Source organism: Gymnoscopelus braueri, assembly GCF_963280865.1.
Source record: "Gymnoscopelus braueri genome assembly, chromosome: 15".
NCBI lineage: Eukaryota > Metazoa > Chordata > Actinopteri > Myctophiformes > Myctophidae > Gymnoscopelus > Gymnoscopelus braueri.
In genome coordinates, this window is record NC_137620.1 from 46,763,192 (window position 1) to 46,780,081 (window position 16,890).

Below are 16,890 nucleotides of genomic sequence, written 5' to 3' on the forward strand. Positions count from 1 at the left end.
AAACAGAGGACGTCTCTGTTTCCTGAGCAGTTGTCTCATGGTAACATCTCACTGAAGCTGACCAGGGTGAAGCTCTCAGATCAGGGAACATACAAGTGTTCTGTTCCAGACCTGGACAACCGCTACAGTGACATCCAGCTCCTTGTTGGTAAGATTTACTGTTCAAAACATGGATGAAAAACAACAATAAAACAGAATGACTAAATAGTTTTCATTAAGCTGATATGTTATTACTTTAAAATGTTTTGTGGTAGTGTGAGGGTTCCTGATAATATATTAATAATAATAAACCAGTTCTTCCTGATAGCTGTTATTAATTCAAAAAGGACCTTTTACCCCTACCCACTATTTTACACATAGGCTATTTGAAAATAGCAGATCTTCAAGCTCACAACGTGTCGCACCGCGACGCGTTGTGAGCTTGTAGATCTGCAATTTTCAAATATGTGTGTGTGTGTGTGTGTGTATGTGTATGTGTGTGTGTGTGTGTGTGTGTGTGTGTGTGTGTGTCCTGTAGAGAGCAGATTTAACCCTTTAAGACCAGGAACGCATACTGTGTCATTTTACATTTTTAACTATAACCATTATTTTATACTTTTGGCTATTCGAAAATAGCAGATGTACAAGCTCATAACGCGGCACTGTGCTATGAGCTTGTAGATCTGCTATTTTTAGAAAAATCATGAAAACTTGCAAATCTTTGAATATACATATTTTTAGTGAACAATTGTAACTCAAATCTTTGCTTCTGGGTGATTCTACAAATGTCTTCTAAATACTAACAGTTTTTTGATGCTGTTGATGTTGATGTTGGTATAATCAGTGGTTCTCAAACTTTTTCATGTCAAGGACCCCCAAAGTGATATGTACTTGGCTGTGGACCCCCATCTAAAAAATGTTTTGTGTGGGGAGTTTTTCAAAAAATAGCAGATCTACAAGCTCATAGCGCGGCACTCGGTGCCGCGCTATGAGCTTGTAGATTTTTTTGTAGACAAAGTATAAAATATGGTTAAAGTGGTTAAAATCATTGTGATGTTATATTAACACATTTTTCTGGGGACCCCCTGGTACCCCCAAGGACCTCTGGGGGTCCTCTGACCCCACTTTGAGAACCAATGGTTCTCAAACCATCTCAATAACATTATGTTAATACAGTATGTTGATAAGTGAACAACATACATCTATAAAAATAATAAATAAACATTAATATCTCTACACTGAATCATTTTTGTTTTGTTTTAAGGAAATCAGGTGATTGGTTCATCTCAGCCTGTGATGGCCATGGTGGGAGATGATGTCATCCTTCCTTGTTACATTGAACCTCCTGTCAACATGGAGAATGAGACGGTGGAGTGGACCAGACGTTACACGGGGGGGTCATCATACGTGCACCGTCTCCTTGATGGACGTGTGAATTCTAAGGATCAGGACTCGTCCTACAAACAGAGGACGTCTCTGTTTCCTGAGCAGTTGTCTCATGGTAACATCTCACTGAAGCTGACCAGGGTGAAGCTCTCAGATCAGGGAACTACTGGTGTCATGTTCCACACCTGGACCACAGTGTGATCCAGCTCCTTGTTGGTAAGATTTACTGTCAAAACATGGATGATAAACAGCAATAATATAGAATGACTAAATAGTTTTCATTAAGCTGTTATTACCTTTAACTTTGTTGTGGTAGTGTGGGCGTTCCTAATATATTAATAATAATAAACCAGTTCTTCCTGATAGCTGTTATTAATTCAACAAGGACCTTTAACCCCCCCTCCCCCATCGTAGGGTGATTTCTCCTTATAATGGACATAAAAGTGTAACAGTTATACTTTGTAATAATAATTTAATCTACAAAATGATCCTAAAGTGATGTTGAATTGTTGATGGTTTGCATTCAGTTCAGCAGCATAACATTATATTTATCAATGATAAATCTGTTCATGGAATTTAAAGTAACGTGTGCTACTGGATCATAATAAAATAGTTTAACTAATAGTTAAGAAACACTAAAGTATTTACGTCTGAAAGGCTTAAAACTATACTTATATATGCTACTTATAGACCTACAAGCTTTGTGACTGGATAGGCATGGATTCATAAACACAGTCCATAATGTTCTTCTCTATTTTACATTGGAACAGTTAATAAAAATGCTTGTTATGAATTTAGATTTATGTGTGATCAATAAGGAGACTAAATTAGTGTTTGAAATTCCAATTCATAATTGTAGATTTATTTTTTTAAGTATTACTCCAACAAATTTTGTCCAAACAAAACACACATTATCTCTATAGTCAAGTGATCAAGACGGATCCGTCTGATTTCTCATATTCCATCCATTCCGAACATTGCTGGCCCACAACAACCTACCTGACCTGGCGGAGACCTGTGCTCTGAGGAGCACTTTTTCTAATTTGTTATTGAATGAGATGTTTAATTTACACATTGAGTGCCATAAACGGCTATAACCGTTTAATCCGATTTTTTTATTTTTTCCACATGGGGTGCTCTAACGCAACTTTGGAATGACCCACGGAGCCTGTAAAATGGAAAGGACGGATGTGAATCCTTCCGTCCACTCCCATTATACCATTATATAATGTTGAGGAGAAAGCCCCATATCTCCATATCTTTTTAACGCGTTAGAAATATTATTGTTCCAGGCGATAGTCGCGACCCTCGACCATTGTGCACGCACCCTTTGTTTACATCCGGGTCCTCGTCGTAGCGTCTACAGCACTAAACAGCTCAGCGTAAACGGTAAGAAGCGCTGGCACTAGATGTACCCTGTTTTTAAAAAACTCTGGTTTCATTGTTAATTTGGTGGGGGGGGGGGGGGGGTCGTTGGAGAACCATTGATATCACAACTCAAAATCCATGTTGTTTTGTTCTAAGGACATCAGGTGATTGGTTCATCTCAGCCTGTGGTGTTCTTGGTGGGAGATTGATGAGCAGGGCGTTTTGATGTATATACTGTGGGGGGGTTTTGTCAACCTTGCGGGCGAATTTACTCGCCGAAAATCGTGGCAAGAATAAATATTATTTAGTATGGACGATTACAATAAGTGTTTGCAGGCACACTTAATGAAGTAGAAAAAAAGAACAAAGAATAATACTAAGAATATAGAATGAAAAATATACAATAATGATAAAATAGTGGATGTAATATAAAGAAGAGCTGGGTTAGGGTCTTGTTATAGACGGGTCCAATAGACTATCTTTTAGCAGCAGTTTATAAAATGTGCAGATACAATATCTATAAATATAAATAATGTATTATATGGAGAACTGGTCAGAAGCCGGTATTCCCTTATATGGGCATATACATAGATAACATCAGGGAGCTCAATGTATGGGCATAAAAGAGACACATACACAGGCGCGCAAATCCCAGGGGGGGGGGGGGTTAGCTTCAGATTGGACCCCCCCCCCAAGTCATTTAGAATAATAAAAATACATTTTTAAATAATACATTTTTTGATAACAAATCAGTAAGATCAGGTAAAAATAAGAATTAAATAACATAATCCTAACCTAACCCTGAAACCGAAATAAAGTAACCAAAAACCGCAAAAAAACTAACAAAATCCGCCAAAAAAAAAACACATTTTCACGCCCGCACGCTTTGCGCCGACCCCCCCAACCTCAAGCCAGATTTTCGCCCCTGCACATACAGACAGACATAGCCTTCTCCACATTGTAGCCACTGGAGGAAAAGTCCGGGGGATGGGAGTCCGAATCGATCCTAATAATCCATATTCATCCGAAGCAGACAATTTATCTACTTTCCCCATTCTGGCCCATCCAGCCTGTTTCTAATCATGTTCATATCGCCCCGCAGAGCGGTGACTCTCTCAGCGATGATCTCCAGTGTGCTGCCTCTGGCTGAGATGTCGTCCACCACACGTGCCAGGATGGTGTCCAGCTTGTTGTCCAGCTTGAGGACCTTCTCGTTGATGTTATTCGTGTTGCGTTTCAGTTCAGTGGTCACACCTGTCTGAGTGGTCAGCGCTCTGCCCAACTCTACTCCGTCCAGGGCAGCTGTCTTGCCAATTTTCCGATACACAAGTGCAGTGCCCGCTCCAATCAGCAAAAAACCTGTTATCATAAGAACAAAATTATAGAAATCTTCAATGTCCTCCACCGAGAGAATTTCCAGACACAGAACTCTCCACTTGTAGTCGGAGTCCCCCATGTATCCGGCTAAATAAGTCCCATCGGGCAGCTTGGGTCCTCCGGTCCAGATTGCCGTGTTGAGAAAATGTTGTCAATTGCGTTTAACGACCAGTTAATAATATTATCCATGTTTTCACCCGAGACTGTTCGTGGGTACAGTGTAGAGAGGCGAGGTGGAGAGATAAGGGTCAGGAGGAGAGAAAAGTGCGACTGCCTTCGTGAGCAAGCAGAGTCAAGTCTGTCTGTCTGTCTGTCTGTCTGTCTGTCTGTCTGTCTGTCTGTCTGTCTGTCTGTCTGTCTGTCTGTCTGTCTCACTGACTGACTGACTGATAATCAAATAGTTTGATAATCTCTTCATGTGTCTTTGCAGGGTCTGTGTCTCAGCCAGTGATCTCTTTAACTGGAATAAAAGGTGATCTCTTATCTTGGAGATGTGATTCTGGGTGCTGGTTTCCTGAACCTGAGATGTCTTGGCTGGACAGAGATGGAAACAACATCAACGCTGAACCCTCAGTGACAGAGAAACCTTCAGATCACTGTTATGTTGTCCACAGGAATGTGACGGTGGCTCTAACAGAGCATGTGACCTGTAGAGTTCACCTACCACACATCAACCACACTGTTGAGACACACAGTGTTAAACCAGGTAATGAACATTTCCATCACTGTATGTAATCCTCCAGTAACTTCACTCTATGGTGAGTTTCTCACTGCTGAATACACACAGTAACACTGACAACATGAAGTATGTCTACTTTAACGTAGCACAATATTACTACTTTATCCATTAACCATCACAAAGTATTCATTGTTAGTAGTTGTTGTTGGTAGTTATTTCATGCTGCAGATTTGTGTTCATTATGATTATCAGTGTATCGTTACTGTAGTATCGTTGCTGAGTTAAATTAACACTGAGGTTATATGAAATACTTCGCTCAAGGTCTCGCTATGGGAGAGCGCCCTCTAGCGCGAACACAGATGTGTTATCTTGATACACGTCCAGACAGGTGACCCCCTGGCTGGATCTGATTCGTTCCCCTGGACCTGAGGCCCCACCCTCCGCATAGAGGAGCAGATGCGGGAGCTCCGGCGGTTGAACGACGAGGCCCTGCAGCTCAACGTGTCGGCCCTGTCCGCCATTGGCCGCGCCAGGGTGTTTCAGGTGTCGATGGAGAGGACGAGATGGCTGTACCTTTCCTGTCTTCCCGATGCCGAACGATGTCCGGTATCCTGAACACTGCCGGGAGGGTGAGGCGCAGGTGCGAAGGGGTCCCGAAGGCCCTCGTCTTCAGCACAACACACCCCGCCGCCGCCACGCAGAGGCGCCTGGGACACCAGCCCCCCCCCGCCGCCAGACCACAGTGCGTGGTATCGCTCACCCCTGGACGTGGCAGCCCCAGGGGGGGGCCTACGGCCTGGACCCTGGGATATCGTTCCTGGTCGGCCGCTGATCGAGTGGCCCAAGCTCAGGCTAGATTCTTGGGCGACCCAGCCTGAGAACGTAGCACGCAGCTCGGGTTCGAGCCCCGGCCCTGGCTACCTAAATATCCTCCGTAAAAAGAAACAAGAACAGCTACGAACAACGCCGCCTCCTGCTATCCGCCCCACTTTTGGGGCGCAGTTTCGAACGGGGTGCACACGGTGCACACGTTCTGGACGCCTGGCTGAGCAAAATTACTTTGCGGACTATATGGTAATGGCAATGCGTGTCATATCAAAGGTACCCACCCGACAGAGCAGTGGCTGGGCGCTACGAGCGGTGTCGTGTAGACGAGAGCAGGACAGCATAAAGCTGCATGTGAAATGTATTTTGTCACCGTAACTGGGTCTCTGGACTGTATGTAGGATATACTGTCATGGCCCTATCAGGTCTTTTCCCCGTGACATACGAGTCGAACCATGTGTCGCGCTGCATCAAAGGTGAGCCCACGAGCCACCTCGAGACCTGAGGTCTCGTGGCATCGGCTTTTTTGACTCATATAGGGGACAGGTGCTCATGTAAATGCTTAATCGAGGCTAGGCCACAGCTGGGTGTGGTGGCATTTCAACCACCAGGGGGACCCATAGCCCTTCCCGACAGGCGAGCCTGAGGGGATGTGGGGCTGTCGGTTCGCATTCGACCCACCAGGGCACTGTGACCGGTTGTATCGCAGACCCAGCCACAGACTTTTCTGTGGGTCACTAGCAGTTCTCTCCCGGGTGTCACTCTGGACCCTCGTGGGCGACCAGGGCTGCCACGTAGAGCTGACCGCTGTTACGCAGGCCGTAACATATGATTGGTTGCGTCATTGTACGGTCGGAGTTCGGCTCCGGTGAGTGGGTCTGCTGCCCAGCCGGTCTTTCCCCGCTGTCCTGTGGGGGGCCCACACTGGTCCAGTTGGGGTGGGGGACAGCGCTGGGGGTGGCACTGACGTCCACGGCCTGGGGCACTGGCTCCCAAAACAGTGCACGGCTCTGTGAGGTCGGCCTTGCTGCTGCTACTGTTTCGCACGGGACGTGCTGATAAAATATCACGCGATGGTGTTTTCTCCAACCATGCAGGTTGTAGTGGCTGTGTGTGTGGTAGCCCAAGCCTGGGTGTACCCCTTGTTTGGCCGTTACGTGGCCGTCCTGGCTTTCCCAGTTGTCGTGTCACTAAGATGCTCGACCTGGGCCTCTGGGCCCTGGTATCAACAGGGGCCCGGACGTAGTCAGGACACTGTCCCACCTCTTCTGATCTGGTACCGTTGTCGGTCCAGTCTGTAGTACAAGGCTGTCAGTAGGCTTTGTTCTTCGTCAACGATACTGTGCCGAGCTGGGTTCTTTGAGGACGTGACTAGGTCCGTCTGGATGGTGTTGTATGACCAGCGGAGCTGGGTTTACACACCTCAGCGGGTGATTGGTGATGAGAAGGGCCCTATCTACATGGTATTCTGTTTGAATGCCTTATGATAGGAGCTGTTTACCCTTTTTCTCTATCGTTCCACCAATGTTTGGTGCGCCAGGTTGTGTCTGCGCCCCTGGTGGCGGACACGGTCCTGGGTGTCGTTTCCAGGCATTTGACATACCTTGGTTGGTAGCTCTGAAACTTCGGAATTACAATCAGGGAGTTTATCAAATTCTCTCCCATAGCGAGACCTTGAGCAAAGTATTAAAATATAACTATAGGTTACTATCGTAACCCCGGTTATATGAAGTACGAAGCGAGAGGTCTCGCAAGGACCCCCTTCTTGTTCTGTGGACGAGAAGAGAACTTTATTCTGAAGGAATGAGGGACTGATCGCCCCCTGGTTATATAGAGCGGAGGGCGGGGCCAATCCAATCTTTATGGTACGAAAAAGGCCATAAGAATCATTAATAAAACTCACTATCTTGCACCTACAAACCACTCTTTATCTGTAAAAACACTTCAGAATTAGAAGATACAGTATAGTCCACCTCAACACTGCAGTATACATGTAAGAGGTACATAATAATAAACTACCACCATGCATACAGGAGCTGTTTACAGTGAGAGAGACCCTTTACGACCTTAGGGGAACGTTAAAGAAAAAAAATGCAAGGACCAACACAAAAGGCACATGTATATCTAGTAATAGGAGTTAATTTATGGAATAGCCTAGATAAACAACTACAACTGTGCACATCAATCACACAATTCAAAAAGATGTTTAAAAATTTAAGTATTTCATAAATATAAAACAAAATTATGAAAATATCCAAATCATTAGCAATGATAGTAAGTGATAGTAGCATAATAATAGCATATACATGTATGTACATGTGTGTGTGTGTGTGTGTGTGTATGTATGTATGTATATACTGTGTGTGTGTATATATATATATATATATATATATATATATATATATATATATATATATATATATATATATATATATATATATATATATATATTACTATATGACATGTATATATATATACGACAAGGTTATATTTATATTATATTATATATATATATATATATATATATATATATATATATATATATATATATATATATATATATATATATATATATATATATATATTACTATATGACATGTATAAAACATATTAATTATCATCTTAAACACTGCAAATAGACAATATGCATGTATTATTATATATCAGTAATACATGCATGTATAGGTCAATCAGAAAAAATACACATTTGGCAAATAGCAGAAATGGACATGTGAAATGTGGTATGGACATGAATATATGGGGATGTGTGTATTGTATAGGTACTGTATGTGTGTATGTGAGTATATGTGTGTGTACATAAATGTCTATTTGTGTACATAATGTGTGTATATATATGCATGGGTGTGGTGTATGTATTTGCGTATAATATGTGAGGCGGTGTGTGTTTATGTGCTATACAGTATTACATTTGATATGCATACACTATAGATTGCTTAATGTGTATGATTGAGTATTTCTACATTCTTGGTTTGTTTCATGCAAACATTTGTTGACGTAATTATTGTTTTCAGTTTGTCAAGCTAACTAAAAACTGTGCATTCATTCATTCATTCAACAGCAGGAGTGACTGCAGGAGTGACTGCAGGAGTGATTGCAGGGATTGCGTTTACAGTGATCATCATCATCTTGGTCACATCAGTTCTGGGATATTTCTACTGGAAAAAGCAGAAGAAAACTAGTAAGTGTTAAAGTGATTTATTCATATTTTTTTTCAAATACACATTTGATAAATCATCTACTATATGTATCTACAATGATAATAATGTGAATATGGAAAATGATTAGTGCCTCCACACTGATGATTCACTGACTCACATCTCTACTGTTACAGTACAACAATGCAGACACTGTGTGTGTGTGTGTGTGTGTGTGTGTGTGTGTGTGTGTGTGTGTGTGTGTGTGTGTGTGTGTGTGTGTGTGTGTGTGTGTGTGTGTGTGTGTATGTGTGTGTGTGTGTGTGTGTGTGTGATATATATAAGGAAGGCTACCTCACAATGTGACATTTCCATGAAAACCATTACAGAGCCAGCAGAATCCATTGAGATGCACAAGAGTCAGGAGGAGTCAGGAGAGCAGGAACAGCTGAGAGACGACAGCATTCCTGGTCCATCACCAGAACCACGAGAAGGTCTCCACATCGGTGAAAGGTGGTTGTTAGAGCAGCTTGCAAACACTGATGAACATAACGTTTCTAAAGTTACATCACCAAAACCACAAGAATGGAGCCCTGTCAGTATAAGATGGAGGCGAGAGGAACTTCCTAACACTGATGACTCTGATGTTACCAAAGTTACATCACCAAGACCAGGAGAATGTCTCCACACCGGTGAAAGACGGAGGCCACGGTTAGAGAAGCTCGCAAACGCTGATGGCCGCGAAGTTACCAAAGTTACTTCACCAAAACCACAAGAATGTAGCCCACAGTTAGAGAAACCTCCAAACACCGATGACTATAAAGTTACCAAAGTTACTTCACCAAAACCACGAGATAGAAGCTCCGTCAGTATAAGATGGAGGCCAGAGAAGCTTCCAAATGCTGATGACTGTAAAGTTACCAAAGTTACATCACCAAAACTACGAGAATGGAGTCCACAGTTAGAGAAGCCTCCAAACGCCGATGACTGTGAAGTTACCAAACTTACTTCACCAAAACCACAAGAATGGAGTCCACAGTTGGAGGACCTTGCAAATGCTGATGACTCTGAAGCTACCAAACTTACTTCACCAAAACCACAAGAATGGAGTCCACAGTTAGAGGACCTTGCAAATGCTGATGACTCTGAAGCTACCAAACTTACTTCACCAAATCCACAAGAATGGAGTCCACAGTTAGAGGACCTTACAAACGCTGTTGACTCTGATGTTGTCAAAGTTACTTCACCAAAACTACGAGAGTGGAGCCCAGTCAGTAAAAGATGGAGGCCACAGTTAGAGAAGCTCGCAAACGCTGATGACTGTAACGTTACCAAAGTTGGGAGTCTTGTGTTTGTGAAAGATGAGGAATTCCGCATCGCAAAGGGAAGTGATGGAAATGAGGTCTTCTTGGGGTTAAGAGATGATGGCACTGAAGTTGCAGTGAAGAGAATGATTAAATCCAACCATCATGTGCTGAAGAAGGAGAAAAACTTTTTAGGTCTTCCAGACCTTGATGATCCTTCGATTGTACGATATGTTGACTTTATAGAGGATCAGGACTTTGTTTACCTTGTTCTACAGTTATGTGAATACACTCTGGAAGAATACATCACTAAACACAATATTTCTGAACTGAACAGAAAAGAGCTAGCAGAGCAGTTTCTCAAGAGTTTAAGAATTCTTCATTGTCATAATCCTACAATTCTCCACCGGGATATCAAGCCCCAGAATGTCTTGATTGGTAAGCATAGCGGGGGGGAAAAAACGGGGAAAAAACAAGCAAATAATATCAGTAATCTAAGCAACTTATGCTGAATGTATCTTTGCTCAAAATAAAACCCTTCAGTTATATTGATCTACTCACTTTGCCTTGCAGATATTCGAGGCAAGGCAAGATTGGCAGATTTTGGAATAAGCCGACTACTACCTGAAGGACAAACAACCCTGTTCACAAGCGTTGCAGGAACCAAATGCTGGAAGGCAACGGAGACTTTGGATGCACACAGTGATATCCCATATAAAAGAAGCTCTGATATCCAGGTTGTTCTTTTTCATTCTGCGTGAGAACAATTTGATTAAAGACAACAGCATAAAAATGTTCTTACTCATTCTCATGCTCATTCTTAAGGTTGCTGGGATGTTGATATATTACATCCTGTCTGGAGGACACCACCCATTTGGCAAAGGCCCTAGATGTGAAGGCAACGTTCTGGATGGAAAGTACAATCTTTACCATGTTCAGGATGTGGTTGCCAAGGATCTCATTGAGAGTATGATCAATAAAGACCCAAACAAAAGACCTAGAGCTGAGGAATGCTTGGTTCAGCCCTTCTTTTGGTCAAACGAGAGGTAAGATAGAACATTTTAAATAGCGTTATTCATTTATTCTCAGATAAACATTATTTCAGCTAATCTTAATCATTTTTATCCACTGGTAAGGTACATATATTTTAGTCTCATGCTTTCAGAATTATTATAATTTTAATAATAATAATAATTATTATTATAATTGTCTCACATGCCACCTTTTTCACATTGTCCTTTCATAAGGCCACCAGGAGGCCGCTTTTTTCACAACATAGTTCTTTATATTACTCCTACAGATTTTTTCCAAGACAGATAAGTCAGATTTTTCATATTCCATCAACATTGCTGGCCCACAATAGCCTACCTGACCTGGCGGAGACCTATGCTCCGAAGAGCACTTTTTCTAGTTATTATTATTATTATCACATTTATTATTATTATTATTCCCAGGAGAGCAGAGTACTTGAGAAGGATTGGACATCTAAAGGAAATGGAGAACTGTCTAAATGACGAGGACCTCATCAGGAGGTTAGACCAGAATGCTGAGCAGGGACAGTTCAACACATGGAAACACAAGGTGACTTTATTACTCATCGTGTGAGGAACAATAGAACAATAGCATTTTGAGCTTTTGTTCTTTTCTAAAAAAAATCTCAAATGTCTGTTATTTCTCTAAGATCCTATTTAATGCCTTTAAGAAACGGTGTACATACCATTTTCAAAGTAGGTATTTAGCAGACACCCTTTATCCAGAGTAACTTACAATAAGCAAGGTAAACACATACATAGAATACATTAGAGACAATGTAGTGTCTCAGTAAACTAGGATCACAGGTAAACAATGAACCTAGCATCTGTCTAAACAATGAACAAAAAAAATAATTATAATGTGTACATTGAGCCTATAACATATCAGGTGAACAATGAACTTACCATCTGTCTAAATCTAAATAACATTTTAACCTTGCATATAAAATGGTGTACACTTGCTTTGCCAAGGTAACTAGAGCCTAATTTCATGCTCACATTCATCATTATGTTCCGAAGTGAATTAGATCTTTAAGTTGCATGATTTTACAGTTCCCACAGGAGTTGGTCCAGAGGTTGGATGATGAGTCCTACCCTGAGAACTCATTTGGATTGCTGCGCTTCATGCATGATCTTCATCAGCACTAGTAAGTAGAATTGCATTTAAAAGGTTTTGTTGTTTGGTTGTGGGCACCCCCTACCCTCCTTCAAAACCGCCATAAAATAGCACCTGTCTGCAATTTGCAACTGGACCAGAATTTTTTTTTCTACACCCAGTGCCAATTGTCTATGTAATCCTGGGCACTACCTTCCCTCTGCCAACCTAGGGAGGCCAGGGCCGAGCTCATGCCTCCTTCAATGCATGAGAGCCAACTGACCTTCTTATCGCCTGACGGGGGAGAGTTTCCCTGGTAGGACGTAGTGCGTGGAAGGAACACGTTATTCCAACCAGTTCCTTTCCCCTCCATCAGGCGCCCCGGCTGGCCAGGGGGAGGCAGTATAGTGACCTGGATTACTGCATGTTTTTGTGAGGGTACCTACCCTAGGAGACACTGGGAGAACATGCAAACTCCACACAGAGATTTCTTTATGTTATTGTCGGCGTGGCGGAGACTATGTTTTGCACTCTGTCCGTCCGTCCGTCCGTCCGTCCGTCCGTCCGTCCGTCCGCCGATCGACGTGAGATTCTGCCCACCCACTCCGTGGATGCCAGAGCAGATCCTCTGCCCATGCCACATTTTTCAGATCGGCCTGTTATAACGCCACCAACGCATTTTTTCATATAACTGTTACAGATTTTGTCCAAACATCACACAAATCGGTACACATTATCTCTACGGGCATTTGATCAAGACGGATCTGTCCAATGTTTCATATTCCATCCTGATTGGCTAAGATATGCATCTAAAGTTTGCAGCAATGGTTCACTTTGAACAAAATGCCAAAAATCATGAATGTAGCGTCCGATTGCTTCCGATCGCGTCCGATCGTTTTAGAGCCACCAGGAGGCCGATGCATTCCGAACATTGCTGGCTCACAATAACCTACCTGACCTGGCGGAGACCTGTGCTCCGAGGAGCACTTTTTCTACTAAAATGTATTTCCATGAGTCCTTGTGTCACTGCTCACCTTCAGTGATCACTGCTTTGTGTTCACAGTGCTGAAGATGTAGCAGGTATTGACCTGATGGAGATGTTTCCTGATCTGTTTGGAGGAGTTTACAAGTTTGCCAAAGAACAAGACTGGAACTCAAGGCCCTCCCTGAAGGACATGTTTACAACAACAGATGCTGTAAAGTCCCCAAATCCTGAGAGAAAGACCAGTTTCAGTCTACCAGTCCAGGAATCTGGACTCACTGAGTCACAGTGACTTGAAGGACTCATGATTCATGTCCAATAGACTCATAACTGTACATAACTGTAATCTGACTGTAGTCTAGCTGATGTCTGTGAGTGAGGGCAGTGATGGACAGTAACTAAGTTTATTATACGTTTGGTTGAATGCTCTATTCTGATTGGTCAATCACCGAATTCAGCGCTGTCTAATCAGAGCACCTGCTCATATCAATCTGTTTAATCAAAGACTCAGAGCACCTGCTCATATCAATCTGTGCTGCTTGATTTTGTGCCGTATCCAACATGGCAGCGATGTAAACAAACACACAATATAATTTACAGCTGAACATTGCTCTCAAGAACGTTTTCAAAACATTTGAAGTGAGAAATAGAACTCTTCCCGTTGGGCCCGGACCGCTGGCCTAGAGGTTCGGGTACCTAGGCTGCAAGGCAGTGTTCGACTCCCAATCCCGACGACCTTTGCTGCATGTCACTCCCCGTCTCTCTCTCCCCATTTCCTGTCTATATATATGTACTGTACTGTATATACTGTACACTGTATTGTAAAGCATCCTTGGGTTTTTGAAAGGCGTTATTATTCAAGGAGTATTCATGTTTTAAGTGGTGCAGGCAGCTTATAGTCCGTCTGTCTGTCGTGAACAGCTAATCTCCGGCACCGTTGGACCGATCGGTGTGAAACCTTTGCAAGGTGGTAGCAAGGGAATTGGCCTCATGGTGGCGCTACAACAGGCCAATTCATACAGGCAAACATATATATGTTTTTTTCCCTGGATTCCTTGCATCATGAATCAACTCCCCAGATTCCATTCCGATTGACTACAATCGTCTTTCAACGTTTGTGGGAGGAGCCTGTTTTGCACGAAATGCCACAAATCATGAACGCAGCCACCTCCTCCCAGCTCACTTCCATCAGCTCAAGTGGCTCAGGGTAGAAGAGAGGGCATCATGATGAAGTTGTGCAGAGTGCAGAACATAGTCAGCTACTCAGTTCCTGGCTCTCTCTGTGAATATTTCACAAAGGTCAGGGATGTTCATAGTCACACCACCATTGAACATTTTTTTTATAGATATATGTATACTGGTTTAGTTTTTTATATTGTATTGATGTTGTAGATGGTATATTGTGAATAATTGTGTTGAAGACTCCTGTATTACAGTATATTTTTATTCATGGATGGATCATGTTACGGCCAATCAGTCTGCTCATGTTTCCCCCCTACCCCCCCCCCCCCTTCCTATAATGTATCATGTTCTAAATATGAAATAATTATAAACATTCAACATAATATGGTTTATAACATTATAACAGGATCAGATAAGTAGCATTGGTGATGGTGTGACTGCTCTTATCCCATTAAAGGACAACTTTGTGTTTTTTTACAAAACGAGGTTTCTTTCATTAGTTTGTAATGATACTAATTAAAATATGAGTGTTAAAATGTATTGACTTATTGCTTTCTATAGTTTTTGTGATTTTTAATTAGGGGCGGGGCATTCAGGTAATTGGTAAATTTGCTATTTTTTTTGTGTCTCTACGAGGCGGAAGGCATGGAGTTCAGGGTAGAACCTCTGCCCCACATCTTTCACATCGGCCTGTTATAGCGCCACCAGGAGGACGATTTCAGCAAAACACATTATCTTTATGTTACTCCTACAGATTTTGTCCAAAAAATCACGCAAATCGGTACACTGTATCTCTATAGTCATGTGACCAAGACGGATCTGTAGGATTTTTTCATATTCCATCCTGATTGGCTAAGATTGGCTTCCAAAGTTCCAAGTGCAGGAGTGACCCGTTTTGTACAAAATGCCTCAAATTATGAACGCAGCGTCCGATTGCCGTGAAACTTTACACGCACATTCCCTCTACACCAAGGAGGAAATTCCACCCAAATTCCACCCATTTTTTTAATCAGCCTCATGGTGGCGCTATAACAGGCAGATTCACGTTTTGGCCTATAACTCTTGAACTGTAGGTCATACTATCAACATATTTTTTCCCCCTGGATTCCGTGGCATTTCTTCCTTACATTGTAAGATCATGTAAAAAAAGCCATGATATTTTGACAGTGAATTATCTTTAGAATATTTAAATAGGAGGCACTCAGTTCTCGGCCTGTCACAATTATTTAAGATAATAACAACATTTTTTGCATAATCGTCATTATCGTTTCCATGTTGAAAAAATGTTCATATATTTTCATATTTTCAGAAAATAGTGGAAATATCCGATTTACAAGCTCAAAACACGTCACGCGTTTTGAGCTTGTAGATCTGCTATTTCCACTACTCATATAAAGTTATTAAATGATGTAAGTTATGTGTCATATCTGCCCCGTGCACCTTTTGTTTTATGAATCCTAAATCCCATTCAGCAGCAGTGGCTCAGGAGGTATACGGCCCGTCTCGGCATCGTCGGGAAAGGCTCCCGGTTCGATCCCCGGCTCCTTCCTTCCGGGCTGCGTGTGTGGACGTGTCCTTGAGCAAGACACTGAACCCCTATAACTGCTCCTGATGAGCATCATGCATGCTTTCCTCTGCCGTCAGGTCAGTCCCCAGAGGATTAGCTTCATGTGCAACATTGTTTTCTCACTCAGTCAACAAACCAACATACAGTCACGCTCCGCTCCTCAGCCCTGGGACTTTGTCTGTGTTTATTAGTTTGTGGACTTTTACTGTGTATTCCTGTTCTGTTTTAGTCTTCTAGTTCTGTGTAGTTTGTTGCCTTGGTGTTCTGTATGTTATTTATGTAGTATCGTTCCTATTGTTTCCTGTCTGCTTAGTTATCTGTATTCCAAAAGTATCAATACTGCAATGTAGAAGTACTCTGTTAGAAGTAAAAAGTCCGGAATTCAAAATTTACTTCAGTAAAAGTAAGTATTGGTATCAAAATGTACTTAAAGTACCAAAAGTAAAAGCACTAAAATGTTTGAAAATAGCAGATCTAAAAACTCACAACGCGTTGCTATGCGTTGTGAGCTTGTAGATCTGCTATTTTCAAATAGCCTAGGTATAAAACAGGGCTAAAGTGTTTAATGTATGTTTCATACTATCATAATTTATATCTGCAAAGTAACTAGTAACTAAAGTGATCAAATAATTGTAGTGGAGTAAAAGTACAATATTAGCCTCTGAGATGTAGTGGAGTAGAAGTAAAAGTATAGACAATTGGAAATACTCCAGTAAAGTAAAAGTACCTCAACATTTTTACTTAAGTACAGTACTGGAGTAAATGTACTTAGTTACTTTACACCACTGCCCCTAGCCTATATCCCAGTGTTGATTGTCTGTTGAGTTCATGTGTGTCTAGTTAGTCCTTGTCTATATTATTTGCCCTTGAGTTTTCTGCTCCTTGTTCGTTGGTAAATCAATGCACAGTGTTAGTACGTAAAGCTCCTAGTATTTCATACTGTTATTCTTTGAACCTAT